Genomic DNA, 12359 nt, shown 5'->3' on the forward strand with positions numbered 1-12359 from the left:
CATGTGTACTTGCTTTCCATTCTTTTTCTATTTAGTCCAGTCAAGTGTTATATTATATGCAGTGTTTGTCCAAGGGATCATGTTCCAGTTTGCATTTGGATATATTGGCCCATTTAGTACAAGGCCAAAAACATTTCTTGGCTCGTCGCAGTCACAAAATATAAATGCACATGTGGACTTGGCATTTCTGAGAATTCTGGTTACTGGTATTTAAATCTTCTTAACATTTACTATCTGTTTAAGACTTCAAAAATGTATTTTGAATATATAGGAGAGGATCTTAACTATCTCTTCTGATAACAGAGTGAGTAAACTTAGAAGATGAAATAAGCTTATTAATTTATAAAGGTGAAAATCTGTATCTTAATGTGGTTCATTTCATGTCCTGACATATTCTTCCATCTAATGGAAGAATGATGAATTTCTGAGAAGTTTGGAAGTGAGAATTTTTTGATTTCTGCTTTCCTTTAAATCAAAACAGAACCCAGGAACACCCTCCTCACAACCCAGAAGTAAAGAACAACTGTACTTGCAACTCTAGAGAAAGCAACAGAGCGATATTACCAATGACTTTTAACATCTTCATATTTATAAAATTTAAGGGTTATTTTTTCATTTCTAAAAGACAGTTTTATGTCTATTCTCCCCATTTCCTCTTTACTAGATATGGAATATAGAAAAAAGAAGAGAAATAAAGATTCAGTTTCATTCTCAAGGTAATTTGCATAGCAAGTCTGCCTGGAAAGCCTGCAATATATTAGTTAGTTTGGAGGACAAGCAGAAAATCCAGCTTTTTCAGGGGGCAACTGGATCTCATAAAAAAATTACTCTTGCAAAGCAAATCTGTGTAGTGCTTTAATCCCATTCTTTTCTCAGGGTAGAAGTAGTAATAGTAGTAATAATAATAACAACAACAACAAAAATAATGTTCTTTGCCTCTATTACGTGAATGTTGTGGTACCCTTTGTTCGTAAATGATAGAATTCAATTTCTGAGTTTGATAACAGACTAAGTCTGGGTTACCTGTCACTGGTAGAAAGCTCTGAAAACTACCTAACTTGAAAACAATCTTTGTATTAGGGTAATATGGAGCTCTTTTCTGCCTTTTTTTCCTCTTCTACCCTTTTCCGTTAGGGTCTAGAGGCAAATTTAGGTTAAACCTGCACAAATTTACAAATTCTTAACATCAGAGTGTCATGCATTCACACGGGGGGCACATATCACAATATAATTTTCTTTCCAACGTACTCCTTTTTCTAAAGACTTTAGTCTTTAAAATCAGTTTTGTATAACTATGGATATTAGAATTAGTAGTAATTAATACATGCTTTTTATTTCCAGGTAGAGAATTTTGAACATCTACTTTGTGTGTTTAACTAGTGGCAATAGTAAACGTCTGGTACTAATACTCAGAATTCAGTCACACTGAATCACGAGAGATTTTGTCACTGTTATTCTGTGCATATACATTATGTTTTTAGGCAGTACATGAGTCTCCTGTGAATTCTTTTTACTTTACTTTTGAATTAGGATGAGTTTGCAAAAATAGAATAGTTTGACCCAATCCTAAGTAATCTTGTAGTAGTAGTAATGCAACTGTATTTGTGTATTTTCTCTCATGTATGAAAAGGAAATATCTTTTTCAAAATATTAATTTTTTATCATAGTGTTGTTTGGTATAAGAAACTAAAATGGACAGAGTTTTATTTAAATCAAATCTATGTCTGCTATTTCAAGCAACCAACCAAGATGAAATTTATATAAAGTTTGTTTGTAGAGTTTTTTAAATGAGTTTCCAGAATTAATTGTTATTTAGAAAAAAAACATAATTATTTCTATGCAACTGCTAGTACTTTATTGTAGCATGCCACTCTATGCTTGCTTTTCTGTAACAATAAAAACATAATAGCAGCCAAAATTGTTCTGTTACAGATGTAGATATCTTAAGCAGTATTATGCAGATACAGTTTTCCCGTGGGTAATTAACACCTTTCAAAAGATTAAATGCTTTGAACAAATACTTATCTGCTATCTTATTCACAATTGAACTTAGTTATCGCTTTATTATTTTTAGTGCACATAAATATACCTATTTCTATACATACTCTGTTTGGCATAATTTCCCAGTATCATATTTTCTATGGAACTGTAACAGCAATATCACATGTCAGGGGGTGAGTTTTAATGGTATTTAATGTTTAATCTATCTACTCTTATTTGTTAACTTGTTTGACATTAACACCTGTTGTTTAGCACTCTGAAAATTGAAACAAAATGAGTTTTCACAATACATTGTTGTGTGGACTTTCTATGTTGTCCATGCCTCTCATCTCGCATTATTTTCCTGCTGCTGTGGTTCTGTTAGCCAGCACTTCTGCTAGTGTCCTTTAACAAGGGTAAAGGACACTTTAACATTACTCCCATGTCCTTTAACATGGGAGTAATGCATTTGAAACTGGAACTGATTTTATTCTAAAATAATACGTCGTATCTGATGATAAAGTAAGGTATTTTGAAAATTAGTTTTTCCATTATGTTAAGGAAGAATTTGAATACAATTATTGATTCAACAATTTTGAAGAACAATGGCCCTTTTTTTGCCTAAATTATTATGTTAGAGATTTATCAGTTATATTAAGAGCTATTATTAAACATCCACACTTATTTGTTTTCTTAATATATATATTTTTCTTTCATCGTTAAGGGTCACTTTAGTCTGCAGATGTTAGTTTAATTCAGTCACTGAAAGATTCTCTGCTCTTGCTGTACTCTTGGCATTTGGACTTTGACTAGGTAAAACTTCTTGGAGGGAGAACATGTCTCCTTCTCCATAGACCATCTGAGCCTGTATGGCTTAAAGACTTGGCACAAGTATAACAAAATTTATGGTAGGGCAGACCATTTTAGTATGATTTGAGATTACAATTCCTCTAAAGAGAAATACTGGAAAAAGCAACCTATAGTGTTGCCCTTTTCTCGTTTAGTATTTTTTTTATAGAGACGGGAAGCCTATTTACTTTAAAGTCAAACTTTGGAAGGCGGAGAATAAAAATGGCAGACATGGATGTAATTCTTCCATAAAAAGACAAGAATTGTATCTGTTTTGCAGATTCCATATTTTGAAATCTTGGACCACCTCCCTTAATTTATCTGTGAAAAGGAAATTTATAGAATGAGAACTATCAGTTTACATGGTGTATTGTGAGGGGATAGATGTACCCAAAATTACTCTGTGGCCCATATTAGTTGACAGGTTAAAAATCCATATTTTAAAGTCTTAGAGGTTATCTTATTATCACTGTAAGTTCATACAGATAAACCAAACCACCTATTTCAAAGTCTTTATATAAAATATAGTAACTATAAGTATTCCTGTTCAGGAAGAAATACATGTGTTACAAAGTACAAAGACAAATTTCCACAGTCTCTTAGGACTCTGCTCAGTGATCCCTGAAATGCTCTCAAGAAAAAACATTAACTAGACAACACAAACAAATAAATTTTAGTATTACCATGGAAATATTTTATTAAATTGAAAGCTTTCCACTATAATGGAGATCTGGAATATGTTTTTAACACCTAATATTTGTAACAAGAGTTGTTATATGGTATTTTCATCCATAAATGGTCTTTCAAGTCAGCTTTTTCCTTTAGTAAAAGCATAACTTGATTTTTTAAATATATCTATTTTTATCCTAAAGACTTAGGATAAATAAAGACAAGGAGACTTTTGCAGATAAAGAGAGGTGAAAACAAAACAAAAAGTACCGTTCAAGGAAAGACATGATTACAGAATCATTAAAACTATTTAAACTCTAGTTTCACTACATGCTTACTTTGAAAGTTACCTCTGTTTGGGGTATTCGATGCCTAATATCAGAATTCATAAGCAAAATTAGGTTAATGCTGAAATAACATATTTAAACATGTTCTTCTTGGTTCAGATGCAAAAGCTGGCCTGCATATACCTTTCTTTTGACATGTTAATTGTAATGGTTGACACACATGCAGTACTCTTTATTTAGACAACTTGGTATGTCTAAGACTTATCTTTAGTTAGGATACAGCGGTCATTGGGCTTGGGAGGTAACTGCATTAACTAGTAACAAAACACTATCCAACAGTCACAGAGAGAAAGCAAAAAAATTATAAGAAACTGAAATTAGAATTAGAACAAATTAAAAAAAAAAACAAACAATCCCCTTCATTCTACTCTAATCAATTATATCATAATTTTTTTGGCAAAAAAATAAAGCCACTGAGTTAGCATTATATGACACCCAATTTCAGCAGCTTTCTGGCCTAAATTTTCAACTTTTTTTTTTTTAATAAAAAAATATAAATCTTAAAAATTGAATACGTATTTTCAGTTGTTGTCTACATACATCTGGTCGGTGTTTCTATATGTTTGTGTGTATATCCTTCTGTGTAGAAATTCTGTGCTCTTTATATATTTCATTTTTAAGCTTACTGCAAGTATTTTTCAAAAAATCCATTTCTATTTAATTCTTGCTGGACTTATAAATTGTGATAGTTTAGAAAGGTTAGAAAGACAGTGTTATAGAAAGCTGGGAATTTAGACTTTTTAGGTTAGCCTTACTCTATATACAATTATAAAATGCTGAAGTTTCAGGTAAATTTGAGCTTTACTTGCTCTGGGGATTGTTGGAGGGGTTTGTTGATTGTGTTATGGTGGGGTTTTTTGGGGTTTTTTTTGGTCTTTTGTTTTTGTTGTTTTTCTTTTTCTTTTTTTTTCCTTTTAGAGATCCAAAACCATCATCTTTAAAGTAAGCCTTTTTTTTTAATTTTATAGCACTTCTTCCCTAAACAGTAATGGAAAGATCGCTTTAATATATTTTTAAATTTCATCAAAGTTCACTTAAGTGCTTCCCAATTTGAGAGTGTCCTAATTTAGTCATAATCAATAGACACTTCTTTTTGAATCATGTGAAAGATTTTATCTAGAAACACAGAATTAATATGAAACCAAATAGAAATGAGACTAATTTTAACATCGCTAAGTCTCTGTGATTAAGGACATTTTCTGTGGAAGATCAAGTGCTGAACAAAACACTTGGAAACAAAGCTTCAGTTGTAGGAAAACAAAGCTAAGAATTTCACTGCAATTGCTGAAATGCCGGATCTGCATCAAACCACAGATGAGAAGTATCTCTACTGAAACAGGTATCTCTTTATAGGGATTCTAGAATAAAATTATTGATCCATTCTCTTTAGGTAACCTTTTCTGTGATTGTGAAAGGAAATAATCAAAATGCTGTTTAGGGATGATTGGTCAAAATACATTTGTGTATAATCCAAGAACTTGCACTGTTCAAGTAAATGAAAGTCAGTTTGTGTAGACCTAGCTTTTCTCTTGGATTGATTTACACAACTCTAATTTCTAGTATAAGCAAATCTATGGGGTCTGATGGGATTCATCCCAGAATCCTCAAAGAACTGGCTGATGTCATCGCACAATGTCTCTTGATGATTTTTGAGATGTCTTGGGAATCCAGGAAGGTCCTAGCTGACTGGAAGCTGTTGAATGTCGTCCTGATTTTCAAGAAGGACAAGAAGGAGGACCCCAGAAACTACATGCCCATCAGTCTCACTTCAGTGCCTGGTAAACTTATGGAGAAGATTATCCTGGGTGGTATTGAAAAACACCTGAAAGACAATGCTGTCATTGGTCATTCATGAGAGGAAAGTCCTGCTTATCAAACCTGGTTTCCTTTTATGACAAGGTAACCCATCTAGCTGACCAGCTGATGTAATCTTTTTGGATTTCAGTAAAGCTTTCGGTACCGTCTCTCACAGGATCCTCCTGGACAAAATGTCCAGCACACAACTGGATAAACACATCATGGTGGGTGAGCAATTGGCTCATGGATTGAGCACAGAGGGTAATAGTGAATGGGGTGACATCAGACTCGTGACCTGTCACTAACAGGGTTCCACAGGGCTCCATCTTAGGCCCAGTGCTCTTTAGCTTCTTCATAAATCAGTTGGACACAGGACTGGAAGGGGTACCAAGCAAGTTTGCATATGACACGAAACTGGGAGGAGCTGTTGACTCCCTCGAAGGTAGGGATGACCTGCAGAGAGATCTTGACAAATTAGAGGACTCGGCAATCACCAACCATATGAAGTTCAACAAAGGGAAAGTGCCAGATTCTGCACCTGGGATGGGGCAACCTCAGATGTTCATACAGACAGGGGAATGAGATGCTGGAAAGCAATGCTGCAGAAAGAGACCCAGGGGTCCTGGTTGACAGCAAGTTGAATATGAGTCAGCAGTACCCTGGCAGCCAGGAGGGCCAACCGTGTTCTGGGGGGCATCAGGCAAAGCATCGCCAGCCGGTCGAGGGAGGGGATTGTCCTGCTCTGCTCTGCTCTGCACTGATGTGGCTTCAACATGAATATTGTGTGCAGTTTTGGGCACTACAATATAAGAAAGATATTAAGCCGTTAGCAAGTGTCCAAAGGAGGGCAACAAAGATGGTGAAGGGCCTTGAAGGGAAGCTGTATGAGGAGCAGCTGAGGTCACTTGATGTGTTCAACCTGGAGAAGAGGAGACTGAGGGGAGACCTCATTGCAGTCTACAGCTTCCTTTTGAGGGGAAGAAAAAGGGAAGGTGCTGATTTCTTTTTTGTGGTGACCAGTGACAGAACCCAAGGGAAGTGCCTGAAATTGTGTCAGGGCAGATTTAAGCCGGATATTAGAAAGAGGTTCTTCACCCAGCAGGTGGTTGGGCACTGGAACAGGCTCTCCAGGGAAATGGTCACAGCACCAAGCCTGAGAGAATTCAACAAGCATTTGGGCAATACTCTCAGGCACATGGTGTGATTCTTGGGGATGGTCCTGTGCGGGGCTGAGGGTTGAACTTGATGATCCTTGTGGGTCCCTTCCAACTCAGCATATTTTGTGATCCTGTGAAAATCCTTTTTGCATTGTCTTCCCACCCAAAACTGATCATTTTCAAAATTTGTTTGAACCCCAAAATATAATTTCAAGCCTATACAACATAAGGTAGAGAAACACTAAACCTAGAAGTGATATGTGAAATTGGTTAAGAATTATCAGCCTGATCAGATACTTATGCTGGTGCCAGGCAAGTGTAGTTAGGTTACATTCTGGTGTGGATTCAAAGGCAAATTGCATACTCTTTTACTTGAGTTTCAACTTATAAATCTTGTTTTTCTCCTTTTATTGCCAAACCATCATATTCTTATATGTGGGAAGGATGGAGAAAGCAGGAAACAAATACAGAATTATGATGCTCAACCTGGGAAACACTATTGTATCTTCCTTAGGTTGGCTAAAATCAAGTTTCATCACATACACCTCCTGACCTTGGTCCACAACAGGTCATATTTGTCTGAATTGCTTTAGCCTATACTGTATTCATTCCTCAAAAGATGAATAGCCCTGTAGGATTTTTTCCCCTCTTTTTTCCTCTTTCCTCCTGCTTTAAAAACAAAAAAACCAACCAACCAACCAACCAACCAACCACAAGCCCCTTTGTATTTGCCTGACAGGGTAGGGAGTCTCAGGACTTGCCTGGTCTTGCCTTAGACTGAGCTGATTTTGTTGGTTTCAAAAGTTGCCTAGTGGTCAAATGACTATTGCCTATCCTGTTTGAGCTCTCTCAAAACAATATATGGGTAATTTATTCTTATCAAAGAATAGCCTTGTATTTCAACTGAAGGTTGATTTGTCCATTTTTCTACTTAACATTGTTCTCCAAGAGAAGCTGGTTCTGATAGTGAAACATAAAACTAAGCCACAGACAGGCTGAGGCTAAGTAGAAAGAACCTCTCACCATATCTTCCTCCTCTTCCTGAGGAAAAAACTAAAACCTTAGTGCCCAGAGAAAAACTGCAAGAGTGAACATAAGATAAATATCTCAAGAGAATACTAGAAAAGGTTTTTAAAGAAATTTTATCTGCATAATTAAGGCTTTTCTGAATTAATGAAATAAATGGAGGTAATAGACTTAAAATTTTAATTGGATTAACAATAGTAAATTTTTGGTTCCATATATATACACACACACAAAACTAGTTCTATTTTTCCTACAGCAAAAGGCTGAACGTAAAAACTTCTGTAATCAGCACTAGAACCCAACTGTGCTAAAGGTGAAACAAAGGAAGTAGTGGAAATAGGCTATGGTGGAGAAGAAATAGAAATGAAGCATCAGAACTGTCTTTATTTTTTAACTGTGGTACTGTTTTAGTTAGGCTTAGGCCAGTCTTGACACCTCATCTCCTTGAGACCTCATCTTCATAAACCTGTTAGTACTCTGCATCTCTTGGAAGCTCTTGGAAAAAGGAAAATAGTGACTTAATATTTCATATCTTTCAGTAACTTTTTGTTTATTTGTTTTTAATAAGAGAGCCTTCTGACACATGCTTCCCAAGAAGCAAAAGTGGAATTCTGTACAGATTTTCTGGCTAAGCTTACATCCTATAAGAGTTTCCCTGCTGGATTTGGAATACTTTTTCATCTTTTTTTTTTCTTTTTTTTTTTCTAATGTGAGCCTATAGCATTTCATAGCTTTCAGAATATCACTTTAGATACTCCAAGTCAAAAATTCTTTAAGCCCTGTGGGAGGAAGACTAACATCAATGGTTGGGTTAACTCCACTAGAGGGGAAAATAAAATGCTGCATTAAACTTCTGTCTCAGCCTTCATTTTTAGTAATGCCTTCCTTTGGGACACAGTGCTTTTCTCTTTTTGTCTCTTAATTTTTCTTTTAAAAAGGACAAGCAAACCCAGATTATTTTATTAATGTTATACATTAATGTTTACTTACAAAATGAAAGTTTGGGTTTTTTTAAGTTGTATGAAACAAATAGAAAAACTGATCTGAAAGCTTGAGCTGGATACAAGAAAATAAAACATTTCATTTGTTAAATGTACCTATTTTCATCTCTTCTTTTTCATGGTATAATACCCTGAAGTAAACATCCAAAACATCAAGAAATTCTGAGAAATGATATAATTGATTAGAAACAGTGTGGATTTATAAGTTTTTTCAAGACAGGCTCAGTCCTGTAGAAGAGTCTTGCTTTTGCCAGTTACAGACTAGCGCTGCTTATGATGTTTATGACACTAACATGCAGTCCACGCAACCCAAACATTCAGTGTTTTCTCATCTGTGGAAAATGATGTTTTGCTCATTATTGTCAACCTGTTATTTCTTTCAAATGTCATCTTGAAGGTGAACGTTTATATGACCTGCTTTACTCTGTCAAGAGATCTGTGGTATGACAACTACTCCGCACTAAAAACTAGAAGTCCAACACATGCCAATACCCCAAATGCTGATTTTGGTACTTTGCTTCATTTTGTAGTTACTTTTTTGATTTTAGTCTTTCTCACTTCATATGTTTGCTCTAACTGGTCCTGAAAAAGAAAAAATTGAAATAGTATTACCTATTTTTTCTATTTTCTTCTTGGAAATTTATTCAACTTCTACTGTTATTTAACCTAAGTCGTATTTCTATAAGGAAAATCTGAATAGTTTATCTGATCTGTTGATTGTTTAAGACTGAAAAACTGCTTCTAGGTGTCTTATCACCCAATAATTATTACTTCTGTATTATGATCTTATGATTTTAATTTTGGAAAAATCAGAATGATTAAGAGCATTTCAACTGGTAGTATTTGAGGAAGGACAACATTATTCCTTATTTACAAAGTGCAACTAAGGCTTTTATAAGCTAGCTTCATTTCTATTTTATATACCAGCTAAGGTATTCACTTAGAAGTATTTTCCTAAGCACATTGACAGATATAACTTTAAAATTTTGTATTTGTGTGCCCATCTCTGGATAGTTGGGTGTTTTTTTATGTGGGAGGTATTTTTATACATGTATCACATAAAAACAGACAACCATGTTGAATGTTCTTAACAATTCTTGTATGTGCTTAAACCTATTTACAAAAATAATTGAATAACTGAAGTCCTTAACATCCAAGTATCTAACTTTGACAGTAATGCTGAATTTAGACTTAGATGATTATGTATGCCATTGGAAAGTATGGATGCTACATAACAAGACAAAAAGCAGCACATCTGCCGATGGAGTGCTGTATAATACAACTTAGCCCCCCCCAAAAAAACCAGAAGCCAAACCTAGAGATATTAAAAATGTAAATTTTTTTTATTTTTTTTCTCCCTCCTTTTTTTTTTTTTTCAGGCACCCTGAATGTGTAAAGCTGAGAAGCTGCATGGCCAAAATTTGCAGCCCTGAACTCTCATGTTTTTAAGAAAATGGTAGAAAATTCTCACTTTTTATCTAAAACATAGCTACAACAGGGAAAAGTTTTGATGTTAATCCCCATTTATCTGGTTTGAGTGTAAAGCTTTCCTCTCCACCTGCCTGAAGCTATAGACCCGAGGTCAAAAGTTACATTTATGTACAGATGACATAAGTGTGGTTCCAGAGCTTCAGTGGAGACCAGGGAATAAGGATCAAAACTTGAGCTCCAGATTTGGAAAATGAGAGTTTGATATTGGAAAATAAGATATTGTGAAATGATATCTCAACCTAAAGTTTCTCTCAGATAAACCCAAGCAATTTTGGTGGTTTAAAACTCGTCTTTATTAGTTAGGGCTACAAGTAAGACTACAACCTCCATGCTTCATCTATAGATAGATCTTGAAAAATAGCTGAATGGATGAAGACCTTCAAGTTGTTTCTAGTGATACATCAGAAATTGAATTGATATCAGACGCATGTGTAGTGATTTCTTCATCCTGTGCATGTGGGGTATTTGTACATATCTGTATTAGTTTATATATGTGTGTATGTATAGATATGTATACTATCTGTGATTAATTTCTCAGTTTTGCTCCATGACATATGATTTGTAATTTTGCAGTGAATTGTTTTGGCTAATTAGATGCATGTGGAAAGTTAAAAGTAGGCTTGTTGCTTATCAGGTCTATTCCATTTCCAAAAAGCTAATTTATATATATATTGGTTGTGGATTACTTAAAACTGTTCATATGTGTTATGGTCCACTGAAAACTAGCTGCCATTTCTGGTAGATCCAAAGATATTTTAATTTTAAAAGAAAAATGGCTTTTTGGAAACTATTTGTGCTATACAGACAAAACTTAGTTCAAAATCATAAGTATCTCAGAATCCAGTTGTATCTCAACCACTGATTACTTTTACAGAGGTAGACACACCATGAATATAAATGATTCAGTAGCTCTCTGACATAGGAGTTGTTCCTGCTATGTAAATGGGGATGCTTAGGAAAGGAAAGGTTAAAGTGCCTGTATTAACCATGAATGTGGTGAAAGACCTGAGAACAGATTTACTATGATTTTTAAATGATACGTTCATTCTTTTCTTCTCTTCATTTTTATGAAAACTACAAAATAAAAGAATCTGATATCTGGCTTTGGATTTAAGGAGTGTTCCCTAAACTATTATCTTAACTGATTCTTTAATATTTTTCTAAGAATGTGTATATTCATTTGCCATGTTTTCATAAGCAACTAATTAATTTGCATATATAGCTTTCTCTTGTAAATTAAATAAGACTAGTCGTCAAACAGAATTTTCTCCTGTTATGGGTAGATACCATCTATTCAATACTGTCTAGAAGGACAATAGCACACAAAATCTAACTTACAGCTGTTTCCTAGGTAACAGAGATACATCTACAAAACTGTTGTACTGAATGGAAAGAAACAGCAAATGTTTTCACTTTTCTACTATTTTTGCCCTAGGAAAATCACTACTTCAGAAGTTGCGCGATATGGGACTGGAGAATCGGAGTTAGATTCCAGTGTGTTTGTTTTGTCACTTTTAGGTTTGTGCACACCTTCTATGATTGCAGAGACAATGTCAGAAAACTTGTGAAATAAATCATAGCAGAGGTTTTTTACTTAGTTTGTTCTTTTTTCTTTTTTTTTCTACAGAAAATGCTGTGTAGCAGAATTAGTCCTTTTCATGAATGAAACAAACAGAAGAGCAAATTTTATGTTTTCTTGGTCTATTATTGTTTTTTAGTAATTTTTCAGAAATTATCTATTGTTTTTTGTAGGAAACCTAGTTCAAAAATGGAAGAAAAAAAAACTAGAACACTGAATTAAGTTAGTAAATTATGCACAGTGTGTTGGTTACTCTTTCATGTATGTATGTGATTATATAGAATTTAGTAGGTCTTTTTAGAAGTACTATAATTGTAGTATATTCCCAGTAGTTTCTTTCTCAATTATGTTAAGCATAAATTACTTTTCCTTGCTATAAAAGTTGGCATATTTAATCCCCATTTGCCATCTTTGTGTCATTGAGACAACTATTTCACAACTAATGCTTACTAAATTAGAACAT

The 12359-nt window shown here is 34.4% G+C and overlaps 1 protein-coding gene across 1 annotated transcript in view; it reads left to right on the forward strand.

The window, feature by feature from the left end:
- FSTL5 (follistatin like 5) overlaps positions 1-12359 on the forward strand; it is a 272551-nt gene that overhangs the window by 117167 nt on the left and 143025 nt on the right. The window lies entirely within an intron of this gene.

Source organism: Manacus vitellinus, unplaced genomic scaffold, assembly GCF_001715985.3.
Source record: "Manacus vitellinus isolate BGI_N305 unplaced genomic scaffold, ASM171598v3 scaffold_0_pilon, whole genome shotgun sequence".
In the NCBI taxonomy this organism is placed as follows: Eukaryota; Metazoa; Chordata; class Aves; order Passeriformes; family Pipridae; genus Manacus; species Manacus vitellinus.